Here is a 15,780-nt window from a genome sequence, read left to right as displayed (position 1 = left end):
CAGGAGACAGAGCCTGCATCCTGCTTTCTTGGGATGGTGGTGGATGTCCCTCTGCTCACAGATCCAGTTGATTTTATACCCAAAGTTAATTTGTGACAATTAGTCCGATTCTCTGAAAATATATCAAATTTGATTAGGATGTGTGTTTTAAAAACTTCCTATTTAAATATAATAGCCCCTCTAAGGAGATGAGTCAGCAGATAAGGGTGCTTGCTTCCAATGACTAATGACTTTTCACATATTGAAGGACAGAACTGACTCCTGAAGTTGTCCTCTGACCCCCACATGCAGGTCACACACTCAACACACAGCTTAATTAGCACCTTTTAATGAAACGAGAATCAGAGGAAAACATTAGACATTGTGAGGAGGGGCAGGGCCCGAGCAAACCAGAAAAGAGCAATTCAGTGTTGGCTCAGCACTTAGAACTGGTTGTAGCTTTATTGAAGCAGGTGAAAACTGTAGTCTCTCTGGGTGAAACAGCTCCCAATTGAATTCTTGATCAATGGAGGAAGAAACAATTAGTCACATTATGGCACTGTTGGTTTTAACTTGTGGTCATTTAAAGCTGGTGTGCAGCCTGAAACTTGAATGTGTGTTTTAGATAGGAGAAAATATCTGATAGCATTTACTCTTGTCAGTTTACCACGTGGCTTTGGAGCAGCGATGAGCTGCCCTGGGCTTTCTGGTTTTTGATCATTCACAGAAATAGAAATACTTGTAAAAGGTTACAAACAGATTGGGAATTTTCCATCATGTAGTGGAAAATAGACGAAATTTCTAAGCTGCCTCCTTGAGAATCTGTCTCCTTTCACAGTTCCTAATTAAGTTGCCTACTACAGTATAAAAAATTAGTATATTAATGTTGGGATTAAAATATAACTTTTCTTAAACTTGATTGTTATATCTTTTTTCTATTTATAAACCAAACAATTATATATATATGCAGTTTCAGTTTTTAAATCAATTTAAACTGCATTCAGATATTAAAATGTGTTTTATTTTCTTACTTCTTTTCCACACCTGATAGTATACTCAAATCCTTAGTAAGCATTTAAGCAATGCTGGGGTATGTAATGTATTTCTGGACACAGATGACTCTTGAACAATTCAGGGTGGGGTGCCCATGTGCCTCAGCAAACACCCAGGAACAGTTTTAGATGCCCTGCAGCAGTACCCGCTCACGGTTGTGACACTGTCACACTACTGAGGTGTCTGCCACACATAACTTTGCAGTCTCATACTGCACGTCTGCTTTTGTTCGTCACTCTTGCTACTGCAAATGGCACCGTGTAGGTGTTTATCGGACAGCTTTTGATAGATTTTAACTTTTTAATGTTAGAGTTGTATGAAATTCATCAGAATAAATGGCTAAGGTTCCACCATCCACACACACTTCGTGAATTCATATATTTGCGATGGGCACTTTGTGCCTTTGTGATTTCAATGGCAAAGCTAAATCTGTCTTAATTAAAAGTATTTCTATTCTAATTAATAAAAAATACTTCCATGTCACAAATCTCAAAAAGAAAGAAAAGGGAGAGAGGGAAAAGGAGGGAGAGGAGAAAGAGAGAGAAGACCCAAGTAATTAACACCCTATTTTGCAAAGTCAACGAAAGAATGCCTCTGAGTCTCCTAAGTGCTCAGTGAAGTTTCCATGCTGTCACATCGTCCCATGTCCTCCAACTTACATAGGGTTAACCACCAGAATTCCTAAGACATTTGACGGAGAGATTTTTATGAATTAAATGCAAGCGTTACTATTCCATGCTTACTTTGATCAATTTTGCCTTATGCCTAAAAGTTATCTCTCTAAGACTGGAAAGTCACCCAATGAAAGGAATCTATTTTGCCCCTTCCAAGAAGCTAAGTCCATGTTTTAGAGAAAGAGGCCGTCAACTGGCTAGGGCACTTCTTGCTAAGCGACGTGGTGGCAGGAGGGAACTCACTTCCCAAAGTTGTCTTCTGCTCTTGACACCCACATTTTGGCATGTGCTTGCACTTGTACACAAAGATACACACACACACACACACACACACACACACACACAAGTGCACGCTCACATATTAATTAACTGAGGATTTAGGAAAAGGACTAGAACAATTCACAAGGTGTCAGAGTCACAGTGCTATTTATTTTCACTGTCACTTTGATTTCCCGGGACTCATACATTTGTGCCCATTACCCTGGTTGTGACCAGGCTCTTTGCTGCAGTAATTAGAACCTACTCATGTACTTGTTCAGATCTTGGCAACTACTTTATAGTAATTCTACATATGTGTCATAAGTGATGGAACTATTGTATTTTAAATTTCTACTAACTTATTTTGCAAATAATTTACAATTTTTGAAAAATTCTAAACATGGTCAGCCAAAACAAAATGCAAATTTCCTAATTTAATAATTATTAGCAGTGAATGTGTCTATTTTGTAGTATAATAAGAAAGTACACGTGCCTGGGTAATTGCTTTTTTAAAGAGGTTTATTTAGTTCATAATTAAGTTCCAAGAATATGGTGTTAGAAGTTGCTTAGCTTCTGATGGCCTTCATGATTCTCTGAAAATGCTAGAATACAGAGAATGTGAAAAGAACATGGTTGAAAGAGAGAAAGAAGGAAGGTTGGCTGAATTTATAGCCATTGGCCAATTAGCTTCCAAAATAACCCATCTGGTCTCAAAGCTAAAAGATGTTAATACCTGCTGGAGAGTTAGGGTTTCATGACCTAATCAATTCCTATGTGAACAAGGTCCCGCTGCCTCTCTATTTTGTTATGTGTTGAGATATTTGTAACTAGCGGAGAGCAGAGGAGTTTGGGGGGAAGGCAGAGTGAAGACAGGGGAGGAAATTAAAGGAAATAGAATGTCTCATGCTATTATCTGAAGTTGGGTTTAAAGTGCGGATCAAAAGTGTGTTGGTCTATCTAGTCAACTGGACAGAATTTGGAAACAACAGGAGACAAAGGTCTGGGCTGTCTATAAGAGTATTTCCAAAGAGGTTTAACTGAGGCGTGGCTTCCCACCCCTAAAAGCAGGTGGCACTAGTCTATGAGCTTAGGTCCTGGAAGGAAAAATAAAACAAACAAACAAAACCCACAAAATAGTATAAATATGCTTTCTGTGAGGAGGCTGCTGGCCATCGGTTTCATAGGAAGCACCTTCCATCCATATGGGATGAGGTCTCAGTTGACTAAGGCTGGCTTTGAACTTGAACTCCTGGGTCTCCTACCTCTGCTTCCCAACTACTGGGATTACAGGAGTGCCCCACTATGTCTAGCTCTTATTTCCCTTATCAAGATTTTGTTATAATGCAAAGAAAAGTAACTAATACAGATATAATGCAGATGAGTTTGGGATGAAGGCACAGAGAAAAAAAACGGAAGGAAATGAAAGGAAACAAAACCTGTCTTATCAAATCATCTGAGGCTGGGTTTAAAGTGCTGGTTGGAGATGTGTTGGTTTATCTTGTCAGCCTGACAGAATTTGGAAACAATGAGACAACCCTAACTAACGCATGATCTCTGTTATGTCCTTCTGTGGTGATATGTTCATGATCTAATAAAGCTTGCCTGAAGATCAGAGTGCAAAGCTAGCCACACTAGTTAGCCACAGAGGACAGGTAATGGTGGTATATACTTTTAATCCCAGCACTTGTGAGACAGAGGCACACAAGGCTCTGTTAATTCAAGGCCACCCTGAGCTACACAAAATTAATCCTGACTAAAAAAGAAACATAGCTCATGAAAAAGTGATCCTACACTTGGAATCCCATGCCTTTAGTCCCAGCACTAGAAAGGAATCTAAGTAGGAAAGAGACAGAACTCAATGCATCTGAGGTTGGGTGGAGAGTAGTGCAGTCTGAGGTTTGGTGGGGTTTTAATGCATCTGAGGTTTGTGGAGAGTAGTGCAGTCTGAGGTTTGTGGAGAGTAGTGCAGTCTGAGGAGCAATGCATTCGGGAGCAGGTGAGGATGGGCCTGAGCATTGGTAGAGGTGAGAACTCTCTAGTGGCTGGCCGCTTTGCTTCCCTGATCTTCAGCTTGAACCCCAATATATGTCTCTGGGTTTTTATTATTCATGATACATCCTTCATTATCAATATAATGTCTTCTGGGATTTCCTCCAAAGAACTATGGGCCACTTCTCTCAGGATTAAGTTTCTGCAAGGGGCAGGGGTGGCTCTCCGAGGTCTCCTATTTGTACAGACACACTCAGAACTCCCTCACTTGTCATGGTTTAACTTAAGATTTGTCTACCTTATGATGGTGTGACAATGTCAAACAGATATGCTACATATTTTATTTGACATTTTCCCTGGCTAGTGATCTGAGGTAAGACTCTAGAGATTCAGCATGATGTGAGCTGCAGCCCCAGGTCAGCCCAACAATAACAAGGAAAACAACTAACAATACACTAAAGTGCTAATGCCAGCATTGTTTGGATACTGTTCTGTATTTTTGCATCTCATTACAAAATCCCCATCTGTATGTGAACAGAAGACACAGACTACTTACAAAAGATGCTTTGTGTTAGGTGACTTTTAAGACTATACTTTCAGGGATCATTTCTATAGTTCGTGTTAGGTGACTTTTCTACTCATAAAATAATGTGTTATGAGCACATGCAAAGTAAGCTAGACCAAGTTAGTTACATTGTTAAGTCTGCTGAAGTAGTTAATATATTTCAACTTCCTTTAGAGTCACTCTGTGATGGATATATTGGAACACAACCCCATCAAAGCCAAAGAGATTTGCAAATAAGCTCTTTCGTGTATATTCATTTTCCAATCTTTGTTGAGCATTATATTAGTCTCCTCATAAGATTTTAAAAATTAGCCAAATTAAAAATAACACACGATTTTTTCTCCCCTCATAGTTATTGGCCTCAAAATTCCAAAATGAGCTTGACAGACTAAAATCAAGGTGTGGGCAGAGCCTGTTTCCTTGCATTCCCAGGTTCTATAGGTTGCCCGTATTCATTGGCCAGAGTTCTACATTCATTATCTTTTCCTTCCCTTCTTGTATCCTTATTTGGCCTTCTCATTCCTTAGATCTTTTTGTTTTTCTCTACAAATACTCTTATGATTACATTAGGGTCTACCAGGGTTACCCAGAATAATCTCCCGTTTCTGGATTATTTGTGCCACCTGCAAATGTGAAGTTTGTTGTGATGCACTACAGTTATTTCTCAGGGGGTGTTGGATGATGACTGGAGGGATTGAAAAGTGAATGGAGCAGCATCAATAAAGTGACAAGTAGCCAATGCAGATGTAAGAGCAGCAGAGTTTTGGAGGCTGGAAAGCAACTGAGAAAGGGCAGTGTGGAGACGGGTGGGCTGCGATTTCTGCTCAGTCTTTGGCCACGATGGTAAAGTAGCAATGGGTGTTTCTTTCACAGAGGGAGAGCAGTCATGGGAGAAACAAGAAACAGAGGAGCCCCAGTTGAGTGGTGACCTAGGCTGTTTTTATTGGCATATGCACACGGGATAAAGCCATTCACTCGGGGTGAAGAGTAACCAGGAGTCACTGTGGGGAGACAAAGCACAAAAAGAACTGGGAGAACCCTTGGCTGTCTGCACGGCTTTGGAACAAACCAGGTGTGTGGCCATGCTGGAGGGACTTGCTGCTCTGACTCATGCACTCTCAGGATACAATGCAGAATGTTTGCTCTGCTCTCTTTTACATACAGTTCAGGGCCCAGCCCAGGAAATAGTGCCACTCACACTCAGGGTGGATCTTTCCACCTTCATTACCCAATTAAGAAAGCCTGTTGTAGGCATGCCCACAGGACAACCTAGTTTACACAACCCTTCTTTAAGACATCTTTCCTAGGTGATTCCAGAAATGAACCACCCCAAGTTTTAGTGAAATTTAAGAACACAGAACGATAGTTTTGAAAAACCAACAGATTAAATACCAGGAAACAGGTATCAGATGGTCATCAGAATTTTCAACAGCAAATGGGTTCAATAGGAAAATAGGGGAAGGTTTCCAAGTAGTTAAAGGAAGAAAATTTAGAATACAGTATTTAATAATCCATGAAATTCTTACTCATGTTTGGGAATTTTTCTTAAATATAGCATTTATTGCTTTCTATGATAACATGGGCTTCTGAAAGGCTTTGTTTAAATCAGGCAAAGCCACCTCTAGTAGTTGATCAGAATACCATCGTTCTACGTCTTCTAGAATTTTTTTCAAAATTAATGTGTACTGAAGTTCTTAGGGAGAAAGTCACACCTATGTTAATGATTGTATGAGGTCAATTGACTAATCTGAATTTTTGTGGAAAATTGAAGTGTTGGATATGGAGAGCAAAATTATTCTGGACTAGCTTTAGTTATTTCAACAGCCAGTCATCGCCCTAATGGTGACTGTCACACACCTCCTTTGAGATACATTAGCAGACCTCTAGCTTCCACTGGTCTAAAGCTGATAATGTCTTTTGATGCTTACATAGCAGAGAACCACTTCCTTCTTTTGTAATCTTCTTACCCAGTGTTTCCACAAATGTATTTGAAAAGTGCCTGGATTTATGTGCTGGTTGGTTTTGTCAGCTTCACAGACTCTAGAGATTCTGGACTCTGGGCCCTCTTAATTGGGCTAACAGAGGAAGAAAGCTTTGCCCACCATGTACAGGGATACTGGAAAATATAAATAGGAAAAGCAAGCTGGGCACAGCGCTCACCAGTCTGTTCCTTGACTGCCGATGGTAGGCTGCCTCAGTTTTCTGCTCCCGAACTTCCCCACCATAGTCCTTGATCTGTGAGCCAAAACAAGCTGTTTCTTCTTTAGTTTGGTTTCTGTTGGGGGTACTCCACCATCACAACAGGAAAAGTAAATAAGACAATGTATAACTTTCTTATATACTGTAACTATGTTCTATGAAACCATTACTATATTTAAATACAGTATTTGGGGCAATTTGAGCCTAAGTTCCTAGGCCAGATCGCGGTTTATCTCTGTGACCAACTTTCTCTTCTCTTTAGGTAAGCTTTCTGTTTTTGTGTTGACACGAAAACCTTTTTTCCCTTTGTAACTATTATGTGGGGAAATTGAAAACAATCATAAAATTAATGTTTATTTTCTTAGTTAGGGTCTTATTGCTGTGAAGAGATACCATGAACACAACAACTCTTGTAAAGGAAAACATTTAGCTGGGGCTGGCTTACAGTTCAGAGGTTTAGTCCGTTATCCTCATGGGTGGATGGCATGCAGGCAGACATGGTGCTGGAGAAGGAGTTAAGAGTTCTACATCTTGATCCACAGGCTACAGAGGAAACTGTGAGCCACACTGGGCGTAGCTAGAGCATAAGAGACTTCAAAGTCTGCCCCTAGAGTGACATAGTTCCTCCAACATGGCCACACCTCCTAATAATGCCACTCCCTGTGGGTCAAGTGTTCAAACACATGAGAATATGGAAGCTATACCTATTCAAACCACCTGTCCCCCATAGGCTTGTAGCCATAAATAATACAAAATGCATTTAGTTCAATTTCAAAAATCCCTATAGTCTATCACAGTCTTAACAATGTTTAAAAGTCCAAAGTTCAAAGTCTCTTCTGAGGCTCGTATAATCTCTTAACTGTAATCCCCTATAAAATCAAAAATCTGGATTCCAGGAATTCAGTTCAGTGTTTGGCTGTGGGTGTCTGCCTCTTGCTTTCGTCAGTCTCTGGATGAAGGTTCTGTTTCCCAGATTCACTGGCAGTGGGATTATATCCTGGAATCCAGTGACAGAAAGGGAGAAATTATGAGCAAAGGAGTTAAGACTGGGCTGGTTTAACCCACAGAAACAGCTGACCTGAACAAGGGGGAGCTCTTGGACCCCAGACTGATGGCTGTGTGGAAAGCATTGGACTGACCCAAATCCCCTGAATGTGGGTGTCAGTGAGGAGGCCTACGTAATCTATGGGGCCTTGGGTAGTATTTATCCCTGGCGTACAAATAGACTTTGAGTGCCCATCCCACAGTGAGGGATGCTCTCTCAGCCTGGACTCTTGTGGGAGGGCCTAGGCCTTGCCCTGGATGAAATGACAGTCACTGGAGATCCACCATGGAGAGCCTCACCCTGCCTGGGGATTGGAGTAGAGATTGAGTAAGGGACTGGGGGGGGGGAGCTGGTGGTGGGGAGGGGAGGGAGAGGGAGGGAGCTGGGATTGACATGTGAAACAAGCTTGTTTCTAACTTAAATAAATCAAAAATCTGAAAACAGATCACACACTTCCAACACAGTGGCACAGGATATACAATAATATTCCAAAAGGAAGAAAGGGAGGACAGTGAGGAAATACTGGAGCAAGACCAAAAACCAGCCGGGCAAACTCCAAACTCTGCATCTCCATGTCTAATGTCACAACACTCTTCAGATCTCCGACTTCTTTCAGCTCTGTTGACTACAACCCACTGCTTTCTCTTGGCCTGGTTTCACTCCCTGTTAGCAGCTCTCCTCAGCAGGTGTTCCACAACTCTGGCATCTCCAACATCTTGGGGTCTCCAAGGCCATCAAGGCTTCACCTTCACAGTTTCCCACAATAGCGTCTCTAAGCCTCCATACGGGGACATCCATGACATGCTTGGCCTTAGCAGCTTTCCTTAGTTGCAGAGGGAGATTTCAGAGTCCCTTTCTTCTGTCCTTGACTATAAAGCTACGTGACTGAAGCTGCCAAGTTCTGCTGCTTCCTGAGACTGGAACACGGTCCCCTCTTTCAGTTACATCTTCATCAGCTCTCTGCTTCCCGTGGTTCCCTTCACCACCTAAACCTGGCTGTCCTGGAACTTGCTCCGTAGACCAGTCTGACCCTGAACTTAGAGATCCACCGGCCTCTTCCTTCTGAGTGCTGGGATTAAAGGTGTGCAACACCACACTTGGCTGTACGTTTTTCTCCAATTCCTTTTCACAAGTTGGAAGCTTAGCTGGGTGGGGTCTTGCCCTGCGTTCACCACCCCCTTTTAGCCCATTTAATATCCAGCTCTTCTTTTATCTCTTTATCTCATTGAATATAGGGCCTAGCTCCATTTCACTTCCTGGTACACATTTCACCTTAATCTGTACATTTTGTAATTTTACAAATTTGCTTCTTTTCCTTATAAACCTTCATAAGAGTGAGCATCAGTACCACACCACAGAGCCTACACCAGGCTGTTTTGTGATTTCCTTTACCAGTGCAATTAATCCAAAACTCTTCAGTTTAGCCTCAGGCAGACTTTTCATACAAGGGCAAAAAGCAGTCACATTCTTAGCCAAATTATTAATATTATTATTATTAGTAGTAGTAGTATTAGTATTAGTAGTAGTAGTAGTGGTGGTAGTAGTAGTAGTAGTGAAAAAGTAGCAAGAATGGTTACCAGAGGCTAGAAGTGGGGTGAATAAACTGGCTACTTGTCCATAAAATGGTGCTAGCTTTTAGTTAGATACGAATAAACCTTGAGATCTATTGCACAGCAGGGTGACTATGTGTATATGTATTGTATTTTTTTCATTGCACATATCACAAGAACAGTCTCTAGGTCACATAATGACATTCTTCTCCTCTGAAATCTCTTGATCCAGGCATACACAGTTCAAATCACCCTTAACAGCACTGTCTTCCATGTCCCTAAGATTATGGCCCATTAAACCTGGCTTGAAGTATTCCACTGTTTTCCTAAACCGAAGTACCAAAATTTACATTCCTCAAAATAAAGCATGTTCAGGCCTGTCACAGAAATACCCCATTCCTGTTACCCCCTTCTGTCTTATTTAGGGTTTTTATTGCTATGAAAAGACATCATGACCACAGCAACTCATATAAAGGAAAACATCTAATTGGGGCTGGCTTATAGTTCAAAGGTTTAGTCCATTGTCATCATGACAGGAAGCATGGCAGCGTGCAGGCAGACATGGTGCTGGAGAAGGAGCTGAGAGTTCTACATCGTGATCCACAGGCAGCAGAGGGGACTGTGAGTCACACTGGGTGTACCTTGAGCATATAAGACTGGTGGTGGATGTCCTTCTGTGTGCTGTGAATGTATGTTTCTCTTATTGGCTGTTTCAGTCAATGGCCAATCAGAATGTAGCCAGGCAGAAAGTATAGGCAGGGCTTCCAGACTAGGAGAATGCTGGGAAGAGAAAGGAGAGAGTGATTTGCCTGGAAGATGCCCTGTAGCTGCTGAGGAAGCAACAGACCCGGGCATGACTGGTAAGCCAAGGCCTTGTGGCAATACACAGGTTAATAAATATGGATTAATAATTAAGAGAGGGCTAGCCAATAAGAAGCCTGAGCCATCAGCCAAACAGTTTATAATTAATATTAGCTTCTGTGTGCTTATTTGGGACTAAACTGCTACAGGACCATGTGGGACAGAAATTTCCGTCTACAAAAGACCTCAAAGCCTGACCCCATAGTAACTGGCTTTCTCCAACAAAACCATACCTCTTAATAGTGCTGCTCCCTATGGGCTAAGCATTTAAAAACATGAGTCCATAGACCTAGACCATTATCATTTAAATCTTAGAAATGTTGAGAATTAAAGTATTATTATTGGTAGTAGTAGTAATAGTAGTAGTAGTAGTAGTAGTAGTGCAAAAAGACTTGGCACAAATCCTCCTCTCAGGACTGGACAAGGCAACTCAGTAGGAGGAAAAGGGTCCCAAGAGCAGGCAAAAGAGTCAGACATTTTTACTCCCACTTCCACTGTTCAGCATCCCACAAAAACACCAAACTAACAACCATAACATATATGCAGAGGACCTAGAGCAGACAAATACAGGCTCTATGACTGCTGCTTCAGTCTCTGTGAGCCCCTATGAGCCATGCTTAGTTGATTCTGCAGGCCATGTTCTTCTGGTGTACTACAATCTCTCCTATCTCTTTTCTGTTGGATTCTACAAGCTCCAAAAAAGGGATTCAATGGAGCTCTCCCATTTGGGCTCTCTCTCTACCTAGTGTTTGGTATCTGCAATCTGTTCCCATCTGCTGCCACAGAAAGCCTTTCTAATGGTCATTGAACTAGACACCAATCAATGAATATAGCAGAATATCATTAGGAATAATTCTATTGATTTTTTTTTAAATCCTAGGTCTCTGGCTTGCCACACCCCTGTTTCCTGGTCATCCAGGCAGTGTCCGGCATGGACTCTCTTGTAGTAGTACTTTCTCATCGGGACCACCAGCCCACAAATAATGACACAGGACTTATTATTAATTATGAAAGCGTGACCTTTAGCTTAGGCTTGTCCCCAGCTAACTCTTATAACTTAAATTAACCGGCTTTTATTAATCTATGTTCTGCCGTGTGGTTTTTTTTTATCTCTCCACAATTCTGTATGTCTGTCTTGGTCTGTACCTTGATGGTACCTCTCCTGTGCCTAGATTCATCCTGAGTTCCTCTCTTTGCCTGGAAGTCCCACCTATCATCTTCTGCCTAGTCATTGGCCATTCAGCTCTTTATTAAACCAATCAGAAGGCACCTTGGTGAAAACACATCTTCGCAGTGTACAAAAAGATGATCCCATAACACTCCCTCTTGTGGCATGAGCCTCAATTTAGAGCAGCCATTGGTAGGCCGCTCCTACACGTTCTGTGCCCCCATTGTCCCGGCACACCTCACAAGCAGGGTAGGCTGGTAGGTCATATGTTTCATGGCTGGTTGTATCTCAGCCCCATCACTGGATAGAGAAGACAGCCAGTTCAGGCTCCTTCTCTTCCATTACTGGGAGTCCTTGCTAGGGTCACACTCATAGAATCCTGGGAGTTGCTACTGCACTAGGTTTCCACATCATCCTCCAAATGCCTTCAAATTCCAGTCATCTCTCCCAATACTCTTTCCTTCCTCCCCCATCCACCTGATCCCTCCTGTTCCCATTCCCACCCATCACCAGTCTACTTAAAAAAAAATCTATTATATTTCCCCTTCCCAGAGAAATCCACGTGTTCTCATTTGAGCATTCCTTGTTACTTAGCCTTTATAGGTCTGTCTGTGGATTGTAGCATGATTATCATTTATTTAAAAGCTAATATATACTTATAAGTGAGTAAATAACATGTTTGCCCTTCTGGATCTAAGTTACCTCACTCAGGATGATTCTTGTTTTGTTTTGTTTTAGTCCTATCTATTTGCCTGCAAATTTCATGATGTCAGTTTTTTCACAGCTGAGTAATATTCTATTGTGTAAATGTACCACATTTTCTTCATCCGTGCTTCAGTTGAGGGACACCTAGGTTGTTTCCAGTTTGGGGATATTATAAATAAAGCCACTAAGAACATAGTTGAGCAATTATCTTGTCTTTGTGGTATATGAGTGTCCTTTGAGTATATGCCAAAGAGTGTTACAGCTGAGCCTTGACATAGATCGTTTTCCAGTTTCTGAGGAACCACTATATTGACATCCACAGTTGCAGGGGACATGAGAGAGGAACAGCAAGCAGCAACAGAACTCATGGAATACGACTTGGTGAGTAGCAACCACTTAAGCTGACATTTTATCAGAGCCTCAAGGACTACATGCCTTTAGGACCTCACGATGTTTGTTATGGAGAATCGTTCTATTTATTGCCCTCATGGTTACCACATCACCTCATAATCTATGAGTTGTATGAAAACTCTAAGGGGGTTTCTAGCCTCTCACTGGGCAGTGTCTCTGGTACTTACAATAATAGGGATTGATTTTTCCCAAGCATGGTTGCTGGAGCAGATTAGTGACTCAACCACCACCCTTAGAAAGGATTCAGATATAAAGATTGTTAGGAAGATAGGTTAAATGTTTTTATTAATGGATTTGAGGTAGAAAATCTTGGGGGGAAAATTAAAGTATATAAAGGCACACTTTTGATAGTTGAGGGAGAGACTTGTTGAGGTCAGGAAACAAGTACAATGGAAGCCTGGTTATTCTGGCTGGCATGCCTTTCTTGCTGGGATAGGTTTGTGATCAAAGGCAGTGAGTAATTCCTTGTATCCTTTTTTTGCCCTCAGCTTCCTGATATGACTTATCAAAAAACTGTGGATGAGTGTGTATGCACCCTGAGAATTTAAAGTGGAAAAGACTGATTGCTTTTCATATATAAAAGTTTAGATTTGTGAGTCTTCTAAATTTTTTTATAATATTACTTTTGAAAAAAAATAATAAAATAATTAATCCTTTGTTTGTGACCACAAAATGCCACCTGCAAGCAAAAGAACTGGCGGAGAGAAAGATCTTGCTTGCTTACACTTTGTTAATCTGTAACATGTTACTTAGACATGAATGTGTGTGAGGGTCGTTGGAGATAATTTGTTTTTCACCCATAATACGTAAAATGTTTAATCGCATAAAGGAAATGTGGGTCCTCAGGAATAAATTCTTCTTCACCTGTAATACCTCAAATGTTTAATCATGTAAGGGAAATCAGAAACATGCTGGTTTTTACCTGTATTCATTATAAACATCCACTTAAAAAATAGAATGTAACCATGTTGTAATTTTTATATTTCTTGAAAGATTTTGGTGGGATATATAATCTGTAAAGGAAAAAAATAAAAGAGGTTAGAAGGAAGACATTGAGAGAGAAAGAGACAAAAGGGATACATCAGGAAAGAGCTAAGGGAAGAAATAAAGAAGACAGAGAGACCTGGACATGTTGAAGGGGTGTGTGCATACGTGTTTATGAGTGTGTTTCCCTCTTCACCAGGCTCAGAGAATTAAGTTTTACTCCCTCAGATAAAATATCAGCTTAAGTGGTTAGTCCACTGACTCTACCCCTTCCCTTCATTTACCGAGCTGCTGGAAGCTGGTCTGTACAGCAGCACATAGTAGCTGTATAAGCTTGCACTCCAACCAGCAATGGAAGCGTGCTCCCCTTGCTCTACATCCTCAATAGCAAGAGCTGACGCTTGTGTTTTTTATGTTAGACAGGTGTAAATTGGAATCTAAAAGTAGTTTTAATTTGCATTTTCCTGAGGACTAAGGATGTTGAATATTTCTTTAAGTGTCTCTCAGTCATTTGAGACTCCTGTATTGAGACCTCTCTGTTTAGATCTGAACCCTATATTTTGATTGGATTATATGGTTTGTTGATATCTAGTTTCTTGGGTTTTTATGCCAATACCATGCAGTTTTTATTATTTACAACTCTGTAGTTCAGCTTGAAATCAGGATGGTGATACCCCCAGCAATTCTTTTATTGTTCAGGATTGTTTTAACTCTTACGGGTTTTTTGTTTTCCACATGAAGTTGAATATTGCTTTTTTAAGGTCTGTAAAGAATTGTGTTGAAATTTTAACGGCAATTACTATGTTATCTGCATGGACTATGGAAGAGCCACAAAGCTTGCATTTTGTGTAGTCACAGACACCACATTGGGTAACTGAAGCTGACCCACAGTCGTTGGGGTCAGGTGCTTATTTATTTAACAAAGCTGTGGTAACTGAAACTGGCGTGTCAAAACTGTGCAAAACACAGCCTGCCTGTACATAAGATTTTATAAACTTCCTACTCCAAACCCTGCAGTGAAGGCAGATTTAAGGAGAATTGTGTAGCAAGAGATCTCAAGGAGACATTGCATCTGGCTTGAATTCCAGAGTGTTAGCACATAGGCTTTGAACTACCTTTGGTGGTCATTACCTTTTGTTTGAAGTGTCTAGTTCTTGTTTATCTGAGTTCTTCCTGAAGGACTTGGAGCCTTTGCAAAACTTAGTTATGAGAGAACCTGATAAACCAATTGGTCTCGTGGCTGGGAATTGCCTCAGCAAATGGTTCCTTCAACAATTCCAGATAGGACGTTTTGATATGCAGAAGTTGCTCGCTAAGGGTGTAAGGTGTGTAACAACAAAGAACTTTTTGCTAAGCAACAGGCAGCCAGTTCACAGAAGCTCATTTCCTTCCCGTTGCTAAGCCTAAAATTCATCCTAGAATGACCCCAATTGTTCCATGAGCAAAACAGAACACTGGCAGAATTACTTAAATAAGAAAGGAAGGAACAAAAAAAAAAAAGATGTGTTGTAAGAAGCTTGTGAAGGGGGAAGTTTGCTTTCCAGAAGACACCCATACACACAAAATAAAATCTTAAAAAGTAAAAGTTTGTGAAATAGAGGTGATCAAAAATTCTTTGTTCTTGTCTGAAAGAAATAACAAGACTAAAATACAAAATATAGAAATAAAAATAGTGGCCTGGAGAGATGACTCAGAGGTTAAGAGCACTGATTGCTCGTCCAGTGGTCCTGAGTTCAATTCCCAGCAACCACATGGTGGCTCACAACCATCTACAATTCAATCTGGTGTCCTTTTCTGGTCTGTAGGCAGAATACTGTATATGTGATGAATAAATAAATCTTAAAAAAGAAATAAAAATAGAAAATAATGCTTTTGAATAATGTGACATACAATTTGGTGTTTAGAGATAAGAACCTAATGTTGGAAAAGGGAGAAGGAAAGCAGGGGAAGACAGTGAGGTACACACCCAAGTCTAAGACAATCCCACAAGTAAGGAATGATGAACTCATGATTCCGAGTGGTGGCTGCTGAGTGGTAAGAGGTGATGGGGGATGGGGAGACGATGGTTAGTACAGGGTGCCGTAGAGCTGCCAGCCTCCATCTGGCGGTTGTGGGGTCCAGCTCCAGTGCTGCCATGAGCTGTATGCGTCTCATCCCTCACTTGTGGCTTCACCAAGCTTCCCTGGTGCTTGACCAGCTTTGCTTTTCTAAGGGGATGGCTTTTAGCAGCGGCAATAGTACTGCTTTTATATATTGTCAGACTAGGTCTCCCAGGCTGATTTTGAACCTTTGCACTCAAGTAATTCCCTTGTTGCCTCTGAAGTTCCAGGGATACAGGT

At 41.1% G+C, this 15,780-nt stretch overlaps 1 long non-coding RNA gene and 1 pseudogene across 2 annotated transcripts; one reads left to right on the top strand and one right to left on the bottom strand.

The window, feature by feature from the left end:
* Positions 1-312: 312 nt before the first annotated feature.
* On the bottom strand, positions 313-14,934 carry LOC121138931. 2 transcript variants are annotated; one of them, XR_005875790.1, is made up of 4 exons: positions 14,573-14,934; positions 13,380-13,470; positions 6,679-6,805; positions 313-497 (listed from the first exon to the last, which is right to left on the bottom strand). It is a non-coding gene; the product is annotated as an uncharacterized LOC121138931 (long non-coding RNA). The 2 variants fall into 2 exon arrangements; XR_005875791.1 differs by lacking the exon at positions 313-497 and adding an exon at positions 2,481-2,566.
* LOC121139090 lies at positions 4,538-4,617 on the top strand (annotated as a pseudogene).
* Positions 14,935-15,780: the final 846 nt, after the last annotated feature.

Source organism: Mesocricetus auratus, unplaced genomic scaffold, assembly GCF_017639785.1.
Source record: "Mesocricetus auratus isolate SY011 unplaced genomic scaffold, BCM_Maur_2.0 Super-Scaffold_6730, whole genome shotgun sequence".
Classification (NCBI taxonomy): Eukaryota; Metazoa; Chordata; class Mammalia; order Rodentia; family Cricetidae; genus Mesocricetus; species Mesocricetus auratus.
This window is presented reverse-complemented; position numbering and strand designations above follow the sequence as displayed.